The 12,216-nt window shown below is 44.0% G+C and overlaps 1 long non-coding RNA gene across 1 annotated transcript; it reads right to left on the bottom strand.

Annotated features, from left to right (window-relative positions):
- Nucleotides 1–368: 368 nt before the first annotated feature.
- Nucleotides 369–11,746, bottom strand: LOC112401619 (uncharacterized). The gene is made up of 5 exons (XR_003003606.1): nt 11,655–11,746; nt 4,877–4,950; nt 1,767–1,870; nt 759–912; nt 369–583 (listed from the first exon to the last, which is right to left on the bottom strand). It is a non-coding gene; the product is annotated as an uncharacterized LOC112401619 (long non-coding RNA).
- Nucleotides 11,747–12,216: the final 470 nt, after the last annotated feature.

Genomic DNA, 12,216 nt, shown 5'->3' on the forward strand with positions numbered 1-12,216 from the left:
GACAACACAGAATGCCATTCACCCATGAAAACTACATCTCAGGTTTCCACAGCGGAAATAAAACACATGTGGCATGCTAATCTTGCCCTGTTTTGTTGCAAAGACCTCTGACTGACCTTAAAAATACATAAAATAGACACGTTGGCCATCAGATGCATTATATTCCCGAATGAACCAAATACTCTACTGTCAATTATCTGATACAATCAAGCTGTTAGTCCTTCAGGCTTACAACACAAAGTTTCTCTTAAGGTAATTTGAAATCATACAGTATTTTCTTTGGCTGAATTTTTCCCCCAACTTTTTATTTTGAAAAATTTCAAACATAGAGTAAGATGACAGAATGGTACAATGAATACCCATACCCCCTTCACCTAGATGCACCAACCATTAACACTTTGTCATATTTGCTTGATCAAGCAGTATTTAACCTTAAAGGCACATGGGATGACCCTTGAGAAGGGTGAAAAGAACCTCACACAGACCAGGACACTCTGATTTCATGCCAAAATGTGACCTCTCCGTCGTTAGGTGTGTTGAGATGTCTTTGGACCTCTCCTTGGCTGGGGCTTGACTGCTCATCCTGGATTAAGAAACGGGGGAGATTAATTGAGGAAAAGCGTGAATCGTGCTTATGCAAATGTATTTGAGAAAATGTCAATAAATTCAGTAAATATAAAGTTTATTTTCGCTTACTGGTGTCCATATTTAAAGGAAAACACTTTTTCAACATTTGCATATGTCATACATTCACTCACCAAGTATATATGAAGCTCCCGCTCTAGCCGTGCCCAGCACTGTTCTGGACACAGGACATGGCAACGTGGTGAGCTCGGGCCTCACGACCTTCACCATAGAGGGACTGGGACCAATGACGAGCTAGTACAGGAATGCCACGTCGGGATATGTGATCTGGAGGAAATGAAGCAATACTCGGGGTGAGGTTAGTGACTCCAACTCATTCCTTCAGGGTCATAGGCCCAGTGAGTGGAAAGAGTCAGCAACCCTGTTCCAGAAACAAACAGGAGGAACAGAGGTGGGGGTAGGAGGTGAGACCAGAAATCATCAGGGCCAGATGTGTAAGGCCTCATTGAGCCTGGCAAAGAGTTTGGATTTCATCATAAATTCAGAGGAAAATCAAAAGAGGTTTTTATGCAGAGAAAGGGCACAATCTGACTTAAGTTGCAAAGGTTCCTCTGGCCGTTGTGCATAAAAAGTGATTATAGGACGTGTATTAGCTTCTTCAGCCTGCCATAGTAAAGCACCACAAACTGGGCAGCTTAAAACGACAGAAACTTATTGTCTCACAGCTCTGGAGGCTAGAAGTCCAAAATCAAGGTGTTGAGGGAATTCCCTGGCAGTCCAGTGGTTAGGGCTCCGTGCTTCCACTGCAGGGGGCACAGGTTCAATCCCTGGTCAGGGAACTAAAATCCCACACGCTGTGTGGCCGAAAAAAGAAAAAAGATCAAAGGTCTCGCTCCCTCCAAAGTCTCTAGGGGAGGAGGATTCCTTGCCTTTTCCAGCTCCTGGTGTCCCCAGGCAGCCCTGGGCTTGTGGCAGAATCGCTCCACTCTCCACCTCCATCCTCACATGGCTGTCTTCCCTGTGTGTGTGTGTTTCCATGTCTCTTCTCCTTATAAGAACACCAGTCAGATTGGATTAGGGCTCACCCTAAAGCTTTCATCTTCAATTAACTGCACCTGCAAAAACCCTATTTCTAAATAAGGTCACATTTAAAACTTCCAGGGGGTAGGACTTCAACATACCTTTTAGGGCGATGCAGTTCAACCCATGGCAGGGGCACAGTAAAAAGCAGGAGACTGTCCGGGGCTCCTGCAGTGTACAGGTAGGAGGAGAGCAGCTGCGATGCCTGGGGAATGAAGAGGGGAAAAAGAGGTAAGATACAAGTTACCTTTTGTAAGTCTACCCACAAGACTAGTGGAGTGTGAGGGCAAAGAGCAATCAGGAGTGCCTTCTAGAATTTTGGATTACACAACTAGGAAGACAGTGGGGCCATTTATGAGATGAAAAAGTTAAGAGAAGGATCAAGTTTGGAGAACAAATCAATAGCTGTATTTGAAGCATGTTCAACTTGAGAGGCCTTTTAGATGCGCCCATGGACCTGTCAAAGAAGCACTCGAATCTACTTGTCTGGATCTCAGGGGAGAAGTCAGGACTAGAGCCCACGAGCCACAACCACTGAGCCTGCGCTCTAGAGCCCACGGGCCACAACCACTGAGCCTGCGCTCTAGAGCTCATGAGCCACAACTACTGAAGCCCGTGCACCTAGAGCCCATGCTCCGCAACAAGAGCAGCCACCGTAATGAGAAGCCCGCACATGACAACGAAGAGTAGCCTCCGCTCGCCGCAACTAGAGAAAGCCCGCGCACAGCAACAAAGACCCAATACAGCCAAAAATAAACAAACAAACAAACATTTTTCAAAAATCCAAAATAATCCTATAAGAAAGGATCCAGCTCTGTTTTTCGATGTTTGACTGCTGACAGCTCTTTTTTTTTTTTTTTTTTTTTTTGGGTAAGGCTCATGGGCCCAGCCACTCCGCGGCGTGTGGGATCCTCCCAGACTGGGGCACAAACTCACGTCTCCTGCATCGGCAGGCGGACTCTCAACCACTGCGCCACCAGGGAAGCCCAACTACTAGCAGCTTTTAAGCCTCATCCCTCCTGCTGCCCCTTCCACCCACATCGAATAAAAAAGCCTGAGTGCTCCCTCTTTTGGTCCAGAGGGAGAGTGAGACCACGGAAGCCTTCTTCCATGCCCAGAACCAAGGCTGTCTCTCTTCCTTTCTCTCTCAAGACATTTTTGGACCAGCTTGGGAGGCCTATTCCGCCCTCCCCAAAAGCCTCGTTATGTGGGTAATAAACTTTTCATACACCCGCCTGGTGTGAGTCTGGCATCAACAGTCTCAACATCAAAATCCAGTTTTGGGTGGGAGGGAGTCCATCTCACTTGTTCAAAGTGGCTAAAACAAAACCCAGGAATCAATCATAAACTATTGTTTAGAGAAGAAAAGAAACATTTAGCACTCCAATAGAAAAGATAGAAAGCAGTTGGGAACACTAACGAAACAGTGTCCAATAAAATAGCTGAATCCACAAGACAGGAACCCCACAAGCCTGGGACCACTCAGACCCCGACCCCCTTTGCAGAGGGAACGCAGAGCCGTGCCAGCAAAGCTCGGATTAAGAGCTGGCTGGTAGCTAGCCGTGTTCCAATTCTACAAATCAAAATATAAATTTGAAAGAGAAATGTTAGTAAATTATAGAAATTTGCCTTACGTGTTTGGGGGCCAGAGGATGGGTGGGGAGGCCCAAGAGATGGAGACAGGGTTATGAAGCACAGAGTATGAGGTACAAAAATCACATCCTCCCACTTGTGGAATAAGACGAATGATTTTACTACCTGGAAAGCATCTGTCGCTGTGGTTTAAATAATGTTTTTTCTAAACCACTTACAGTTTTCAGGCTAAGCTTTCTCAGAATCAGTAATCTCTAAACATGTGTAATATCTTGATTCTACACCCTGCTTTTTGTACTCATTTGGAGGAAATATGCACCAGATTACAGAAAGGCTCATCCAGGCCAGGGGTGGGGAGAGGGGGTCTGGTATAAATGTCTCCACGGAGAACATGAGAAAACACGCACTTGTGCTGGTGCAAAAAAGGGGGGGAGGGGCAATCAAGGAACTTTGAGTTATGCTGTAGGAAGGATGAGAGAGCTGAGTTCCAGCCCTGCTTTTCCATATCTGACCTTAGGAAACTCATTCAACATCTCACTTCCTCAATTTCTCCTCCATAAAGCAATGAGGTTCAAGTGGATGGTCTCTAAGGTCTGAAATCACTACAGTTCCGTAATTCATGGTCTCTAAGCCAAAAGCATCAGGCTTAAAAAATTACAAAGAGAGGAGACGTGGCCAGATTCAATCCCCTTCCAGCACGACTTTTTTTTTTAACTTGTGAATCCATCTCAGTGAGATTCCAAGTCTCAGACCCTACAAGGTCCCCCAGTAAATCCTGGGGGACAAGCAGCCCCTGTTATTTCCGGGGCTGGAGTCGATGGGTGCCAGCCTCCCATCTCTGCCTCACACCCCTTTGGAAACCACACCAGTCATGAGGTGAATGGGAAATAACTCAGCCCTTCCAGCTCCTGCAGATGTTGTACGGGGTTTCTCCACAGGAGCTGCCAAGATGCTAAGCCCCTCTCTGTAGTTGCAAGTGGCTGCTCTCGAAGAGACCCAACCAGAGGTGGGATGCAGTGAGGCCAGCCCCAATGCACAGAGCAACCGTAGCCAAAGCCGACTTAAACCCACAGAATGTGGACCAGGAAAAGGCTTGTTTCCTCTCCGTTTTGAAGGCATGAGAGAAGCTCCTGAGAACCAAGGAGTCAAGCTCAGAATGCCCTGAAGAATCTATATTTTAATATTTTCTACATCATGCTGTTGACCAGCCAGCCGCCTGGCACATCTGTTTCTAGCTATGAAACGGTTCGTGGAAAACACTCTAGCAAATGCTCTGCTCTCGCCTCCGCTTGAATCACCGCCTCAGGTCACTCCTTCTCCTCCAGGACCCCAGAAGAACTAAGACAAATGTGGCTGCTCCGTGGTGAAGATGAACTAGGTCCTATTGACTCAAGGTAAGACTCTGCAAAAGTCACCACTAATTTACATCTAAGCTGCATCCAGTTATTACCAGGAAATAGAGTCAGGCTTTGCCTCCTGACATGATGGCTTTTTCCCTCTTGTGCGGAATCACGAGCCGTGATCTTCCTCCTCGTGATGGATGTATTGTTATGGAATTAGCTCCTCCCTCTTCCCTGAAAATGGAGAGATCTTCCCCCCAGTTTTTAAGCCCTTTTACCCCTCCTCTTGTCTACGAAGGTCTTCATCCACATGGAGAGGGTGGCGGGCCTGTGAAGCTGAGGGACATCATGCCTGGCCAAAAGAAAGAGGACTTTCACTTTCAGTTACAAGATACACCCACAGGATTAGTGTTGCCCTCATGCTATTTACATAATTCGAAGAGCCAGTCAAATATGGAAGGTGCATTCAGCCTTTGGGGAACTAGGATTAAGAGTGAGAGATGTCCCTCTGGCTTAAGAAGAGCCCATGGTTAGCAGGCCACCTCTGATGAGAAGTTCCTAGTCCAGAAACACTGCCCCCCTGCACACACACACACACACACACACACACTCTCTCTCACACACACAGCACTCAGGAGAACAAGCCCATGATTTGCACATGAATGACAGCATCAGGACAAATAACGACAGTTACTCCCGCTTGTCCTGGGCGTTGCCAGGTACTGTGCTGGCCATTCTCCTCTCTGGTCCCAGATTCTTCACCTTGGTCCCCTCTTTGCTGCCCCTCTTTCCCCAGCCCTAACACCCACATCCACAGTCCCCTCTGATAAGTGTCAGTGCATTTCCATTCAAAAAGATGGATAGAGTGACTGGGTATTCGTCATATTTGGACTACAAGTTTTCTAGGAAAATACTGGTCATAGGAAAATGTATCCCTAAAATCCCAAGAACAAAAAAATTGGTGAACAATACCATTTAGGCATGTGAATTAGTGAAAAATAAAATAAAATAAAATATGACACAAATGCGAATTCCCTGGAGGTCCAGGGCTTAGGACTTGCGCTTTCACTGTCTAAGGTTCAATCCCTGGTCAGGGAACTAAGATCCTGCAAGCCATGCAGCACAGCCAATAAATAAATTAAATAATAAATAAATAAATAAAATATGACACAAATGAACATACCTATGAAACAGAAACAGACTCACAGACATAGAGAACGGACTTGCCAAGGGTAGAGGGGAGGCTCAGGGGGAGGGAAGGATTGAGAGTTTGGGATTAGCAGGTGCAAAATACTGTACAGAGGGTGGATAAACAACAGCTTCCTACTGCACAGCACAGGGAACTCGATTCAATATCCTGAGATAAACCGTAATGGAAAAGAATATGAAAAAGAATATATAGGTGTATAACTGAAGCACGTTACTGTACACCAGAAACTAACAACATTGTAAATCAACTATACTTTAATAAAATTTTTTAAAATGTCTGACATGACTTTTAAGTTCTGTGCTGTAGTACTAGGGTTAAAATTGACATAAGTGGTTTTTCTTTGTTAGTTTGTTTGTTTTTGCGCTACGCGGGCCTTTCACTGTTGTGGCCTCTCCCGTTGCGGAGCACAGGCTCCGGACGCGCAGGCTCAGCGGCCACGGCTCACGGGTCCAGCCGCTCCACGGCATGTGGGATCTTCCCGGACCGGGGCACGAACCCGCGTCCCCTGCATCAGCAGGCGGACTCTCAACCACTGCGCCACCAGGGAAGCCCAATATAAGTGTTTTGAGTATTTCAAATGTTACTCATTTTCTTCCTTCTGTCAGATCTCATCTGGCTTTCCAATCCCGATCACCCCTGATGGTACACACCTGATCCTGTCAAACAGGGTACCGTGGTCCTTTCTGGTGTAAGATTCAGTCTGTTTCACATTATAACTACCCCTTTCCAAATCCTTCCTCGCACCCTATTTCTCCTCAGCTTCTCCGCAGTGATATCTCAGGCCTGACTTCATGACCGTGTGTGTGTGTGTGTGTGTGTGTGTGTGTGTGTCAGTTGATGAAAATGCCTGTTCTGGTCCTCGTAGCTGCTATGCTGACATCTTGAGGACATGCTTCTGCATCTCCTGCCAGGGTCTCAGAGTTTTTAACGCTCTGATGTGTATTGTGAAATCTAGCACTTGACAAAAGTGCTCATTGGCTGGGGCACTGCTGGTTCTGCGCATCAAGTGCTCTCCTCTTTAACGTGGCTAATAAGCCTCCCTGGAAGCCTGACGTTGTTTTCAGAGTCATTAAAGACCATGCATGAAATATCAGCCTCTGGCAAAACTAACTCCAAACAGTTCCCTATTAATAAGTATGGCGTAACAGTCCCACTGGCAAGGGATGAAACTAACGGCATGTAAACGACTAACTGGTCTCAGTGTAACTGCGACCTTGTGCAGCTGAGCCCTGAAGAACAGGAGGTGCTTTCAAGCTGGAACACTTCAGAACTTAGAGACTGTCCTTGCTGTTGAATTATAAAGAGCTTGTCTCACTGGATTAATGTCCCCCGTGTTCCACACTCAAATGTAGTCTTAGCTAGAAACCTCGGTTTAGACACCCATTGCCCTGCAAGCCCAGAATGATAATCTATTGCCAAAAACCTGGTTGGGTTTTCCAGAAAGAGCCAATTTGCAGATTTGGGGATGCCTTATCTTCCTCTGATTGCCTTCTAGCTTCTTCCCCATTCTACTCCACCAGATCCTTCCAAAAAGGAGGAAATGAAAGCTCTTACCGTCCAACAGAGCAAGCCTTCTGATGCCTTTCGCATCTCAGGTCTGCAGTAAATATTTGTGGCTGAGAAAGATGCTGAAAACTGCTGCCCTGGACTAATCTCAGCCTCATCAGGACGAGGTGAAGAAAAAGGGAAGGGAAAGGGTACTAATTTTAATGTGTGCAAGCAGTGCTGGGCAGTAGCGTAGTGTAACTTGTTTGTTTATTATCTCTGTGTTACAGATGAGAACATGCAGGCTCAGAGAGGCTATTAAACGTGTGCATGATCACAGCAGTAGGAAGGCTACGATTTGAACTCATGTTTCTGACCCAGAAACTTGTGCTATTTCCACCAGATCCATTGCTCTGTGTGGTCCTTGACTACAAGGCAAATGAAAACAGAAGAGGTTTCTTAATAGACACCTTTATCAGACTGAAGAAGTTTCCTTCTCTTCCTAGTTAATTGACAGATGTTATCATAAATGGACATTGAATTTATCAAATGCTTTCTCTCAGTCTACTGAGATGAAACTATGTTTTGTTTTTGTGTGTATATGTGTTTTTTTAGTTTGTTAACATGGTGAATTACATAGATTGATTTCCAAATTTTATAACAACTTTGCATTCCTGGAATAAATTATTATATTCCTGGCCATAATATATAATTCTGTTTATATGTTTTAGGATACCACTTGCTAAAGTTTTGTCAAGACTTTTTACAACTATTCTCATGATAATATTCTTTCCTTATAGTGTCTTTTTGTCATTTTATTACTGTTTACTATTTATTAAAAGGTAATGTTAAATAACATTGTAAATCAACTATACTTCAAAAAAATTGTTTAAAGAAACTTTTTTTTTTTAAAGGTTTATTTATTTATTTATTTTTGGCTGCATCAGGTCGTAGTTGCAGTGCTCAGGCTTCTCTCTAGTTATGGCACGCAGGCTCGGTAGTTGTGGCATGGGGCCTTAAGTTGCCCCGTGGCATGTGGGATCCTAGTTCCCTGACCAGGAATCGAACCCACATCCCCCGCACTGGAAGGCAGATTCCCAACCACTGGACCACCAGGGAAGTCCCCTAAAGAAACTTTTTTAAAAAGGTAAGGTTAGCCTCATAAGGTGACTTATGAAGGATTCCCTTTACTTCAATTGTCTGGAAGGGTTTAGGTAGAACTGATATAATTTTTTCCGCAAACGTTTGTTATGATTGATCAGTAGAGCATCTGGGCCTGTAGTTTTCTTTGTGGGAAGGTTTATAACTACAAATTCAATTTCTTTACTAGACTTAGGACTATTTAGGTCATCTATCTCTTTTTGAGTGAGCTTTGGTAGCTTGTATTTTTCAAGGACTGTATCCATTTCATCTAAGTTGTCAAATTTATTGGAATAAGATTGTTCAGAATAGTCCTTTATTATCCTTTAATATCTGTAGGGTCTGTAATGATGCCACATCTTTCATTTTTTTATATTGGCAATTTGTGTCTGCTCTCTTTTCTTCCTGATCAGTATAGCTAAGGTTTATCAATTTTATTGATTTTCTCAAAGAAGAAGGTTTTGGCTTATTAATATTCTCTATTAATCTTCAAGTTAATCTCATTAATTTCTATATTGTTTCATTTCTTCTTCTTACTTTAAGTTTAGTTTGCTCTTTTGATTATTTGTTTGTTTCCTAAGTAGGAAGCTGAAATCATTGATTTGAGACCTTTCTTCTTTACTAATATAGGCATTTAGTGCCCTAAATTTCCCACTAAGTACTGAATTAGTGGCATGTCACAAATTTTTATATGCTGCATTTTAATTTTAGTTTAGTGGAAAGCACTTTCCAAATTTCTCTTTTGATTTCTTCGTTGATCCCTGAGTTTTTTTTTTATAAGTGTGTTGTTTAATTGCCAAACATCTGGGAATTTTCCAGAGATCTTTCTGTTATTGATATCTAATACAGTTCCATTATGATCAGATGACATATGTTGTATAATTAGAATTCTCTTCAATGTATTGAGACTTCTTTTATGGCCCCATATATGGTTGATCTTGGTAATTGTTCTATGTGCACTTGAAAAAAATGTCTACACTGTTGTGGTTATGTGAAATGTCAGTTAGGTCAAGTTGGTTAACGGTGTTGTTCAGGTCCTCTTCTATATCCTTGCCAGCTTTTTTGTCTACTTGTTCTATTCATTACTGAGAGAAGGACATTGAAATCTCTGACATGATTGTAGCTTGGCTATTGATCTTTGTAGCTCTACCAGTTTTTGCACTATACATATTTAAGCTCTGCTATGAGGTGCATAAACATTTATGATTATAATGACCTCTTGATGAACTGACATCTGTATCATTATGAAATGACCTTCTTTTTTTTAATTTACTTTGTTCTGAAATCTACTTTGTCTGATATTAATGTAGTCACCCCAGCTTTCTTTTGATTGGTGTTAGCATGACCTTTCTTCATAGCTTTACTTTTAACCTATTTGTAAATTTATAATTAAAGTGTGTTTCTTGCAGATAGCATAAAGTTGTGTCTCACTTTTTATCCAATCCAACAATCTATTCTACTTAATTGAAGTATGTATCAGTTTGCTGGGGCTGCTGTGACAAAGAACCACAAAGCAGGTGGCTTAAACAACAGAAATTTACTGTCTTACAATTTTGAAGGCTAGCAATCCAAAATCAAGGTCTCAGACAAGGTGGGCTCTTTCTGAAGGCTGGGAGGGAAGGATCTATTGTTTAATTTTGCATGGTTTCTATTTCTGTGCCTTCAATCTTTTCACTAAACTGTTCTTCTGTAACATCTAGTTTGTTGTCAGTCCCATCCAGTATATTTTTCATCTGAGACATTGTAGTTTTCATCTCTAGAAGCTCTACTGTAGTCTTTTTTATAACTTCCATGTCTCTAACTTTCAAACATCTATATAGAAAATAGCAATATTAATAATATTAATCTTTTAATGTGTTTGTTCATTCTAATCTCACTATAGTCAGTTCTGGGTTTTTTTTTTTTTTTTGCGGTATGTGGCCCTCTCACTGTTGTGGCCTCTCCCGTTGCGGAGCACAGGCTCTGGACGCACAGGCTCAGCGGCCATGGCTCACGGGTCCAGCCTCTCCGCGGCATGTGGGATCTTCCTGGACCGGGGCACGAACCCGTGTCCCCTGCATCGGCAGGCGGACTCTCACCCACTGCGCCACCAGGGAAGCCCCATTTCTGGGTTATTTTTAATTGACTGACTTTTCGTCATGAGTTGTGTTTCCCTTTGTCTTTGCATGCCTGGTAATTGGGTGTCACATTTTAATTAGGTGTCACATATTTTGAATTCTAATCTGTTAGGTAATGTATATTTTTGTATGCCCATAAATATTCTTGAAGTTTGTTCTGGGACGCAGTTAAGTTTCTTAGAATCTGCTTGATCCTTTTGGGTCTTGCATTTAAGCCTTGTCAGGCAGGACCAAAACAGTGTTTAGTCTAGAATTAATTATTCCCCACTATTGTAATCAAATCCTTCAGAGTACTCTATCCAATTCTCCATGAGTTATGAGTTTTTTCAGTCTGGCTAGAGGGAAGAGGCATTATTCTTGGCCCCATGTGGACACTGCGTACTATTTCCTCTAATCCCTTCAGACAGTTTTTTCCCGATCTCAGGCATCACCCATCCCTGGCCTTACCTACATGGGATAGTGTGAAGGCGGGAGACCCCTCAGACTCTTCCCAGCCTCATGAAGCTTTGTATCTGTTGGCCTGGCATGTCTGGTATCACGCCATAAGTCGACAGAACTTCTCCTGCCACAGTTAGACCACTTGACCTATGAACCCCACCCCACCCTCTATCCTATTTGCTTCTGGGTCCTCACCTTCAGCTGGACAAACCCCTCTCAGTTCCTCGTTTGCTCTCACTCTTGTTTCACTCTCCCAAGCGATAATGGTGGCGTGCCTAACCGGGCAGTACCCAACGGTGAGGTCGGGAATGGGGTGGGGCCCCCTTCCTGGAAGCTGGCTGATGATCATGAGAGCGGTTCGTCTGTGAGTGGGGCCATGTCTAAATGAGCACCTGCTTCGGATCCAACATGAGAAAGGGAGTGGAGTTCAGTGAGGTCAAGAGGCTGGTGGAGAAGACACAGGGGGAACTCCCTGGCGGTCCAGTGGTTAGGACTCCGTGCTCTCACTGCCGAGGCCACGGGTTCCATCCCTGGTCAGGGAACTAAGATTCTTAAGCTGCGCGGCACCGCCATCAATTTTTAAAAACTTAAAAAAGAAAGAGAGAGAGAGAGAGACAGGGACCAAGGTGCCCCTGAGACAGTGAGTCAATAACAACAGACACTTACCTTTCGATCTCAAAGAAGCTAGAAGTACCATCCAGAAGTAGACACTCTTCCGATATTGCCGTTAGCTGACCCTTCTTCTGGGGCCCTCCCCAGATACTCATCAACCTGTGGGGACACAAGCGCCCTCTGCTGGCCGTGGCTCCAGACCTCCCTCCTCCCACTGAAGCTAACTTTCTGCTTCATCTACTTCTACGCACATCTGTATGGCCACAGCTTTGACTTCATCTTGAAGTGGGCGCTCACTCTCACTGTCACCAAACGAACTAGCGGAAATAGAGATGGAACCGACCCTACCCGCCCACCCCACTCGACCCCAACGAGAGTACTTGTCCCAGCCTTTGGCATGGCCTTAGTAAGGCTCTGCTGACAACTAGCTTTCAGACCAGCATCACCCCCTGCAGACCAGAGATCAGACTGGTAGCCCCAGGCCAGGTCTGGTCTTCAGAGGTATTTACTGGACCACATACTGTATTTACATCTTTAATTTCCAAACCTTTAAATGTCAGGAGGGTTTTTGTTTGTTTGTTGGGTTTTTTTATAAATTTATTTATTTTTGTCTGCG

The sequence above is a fragment of the Neophocaena asiaeorientalis genome, unplaced genomic scaffold (assembly GCF_003031525.2).
Source record: "Neophocaena asiaeorientalis asiaeorientalis breed wild unplaced genomic scaffold, Neophocaena_asiaeorientalis_V1.1 scaffold123, whole genome shotgun sequence".
In the NCBI taxonomy this organism is placed as follows: Eukaryota; Metazoa; Chordata; class Mammalia; order Artiodactyla; family Phocoenidae; genus Neophocaena; species Neophocaena asiaeorientalis.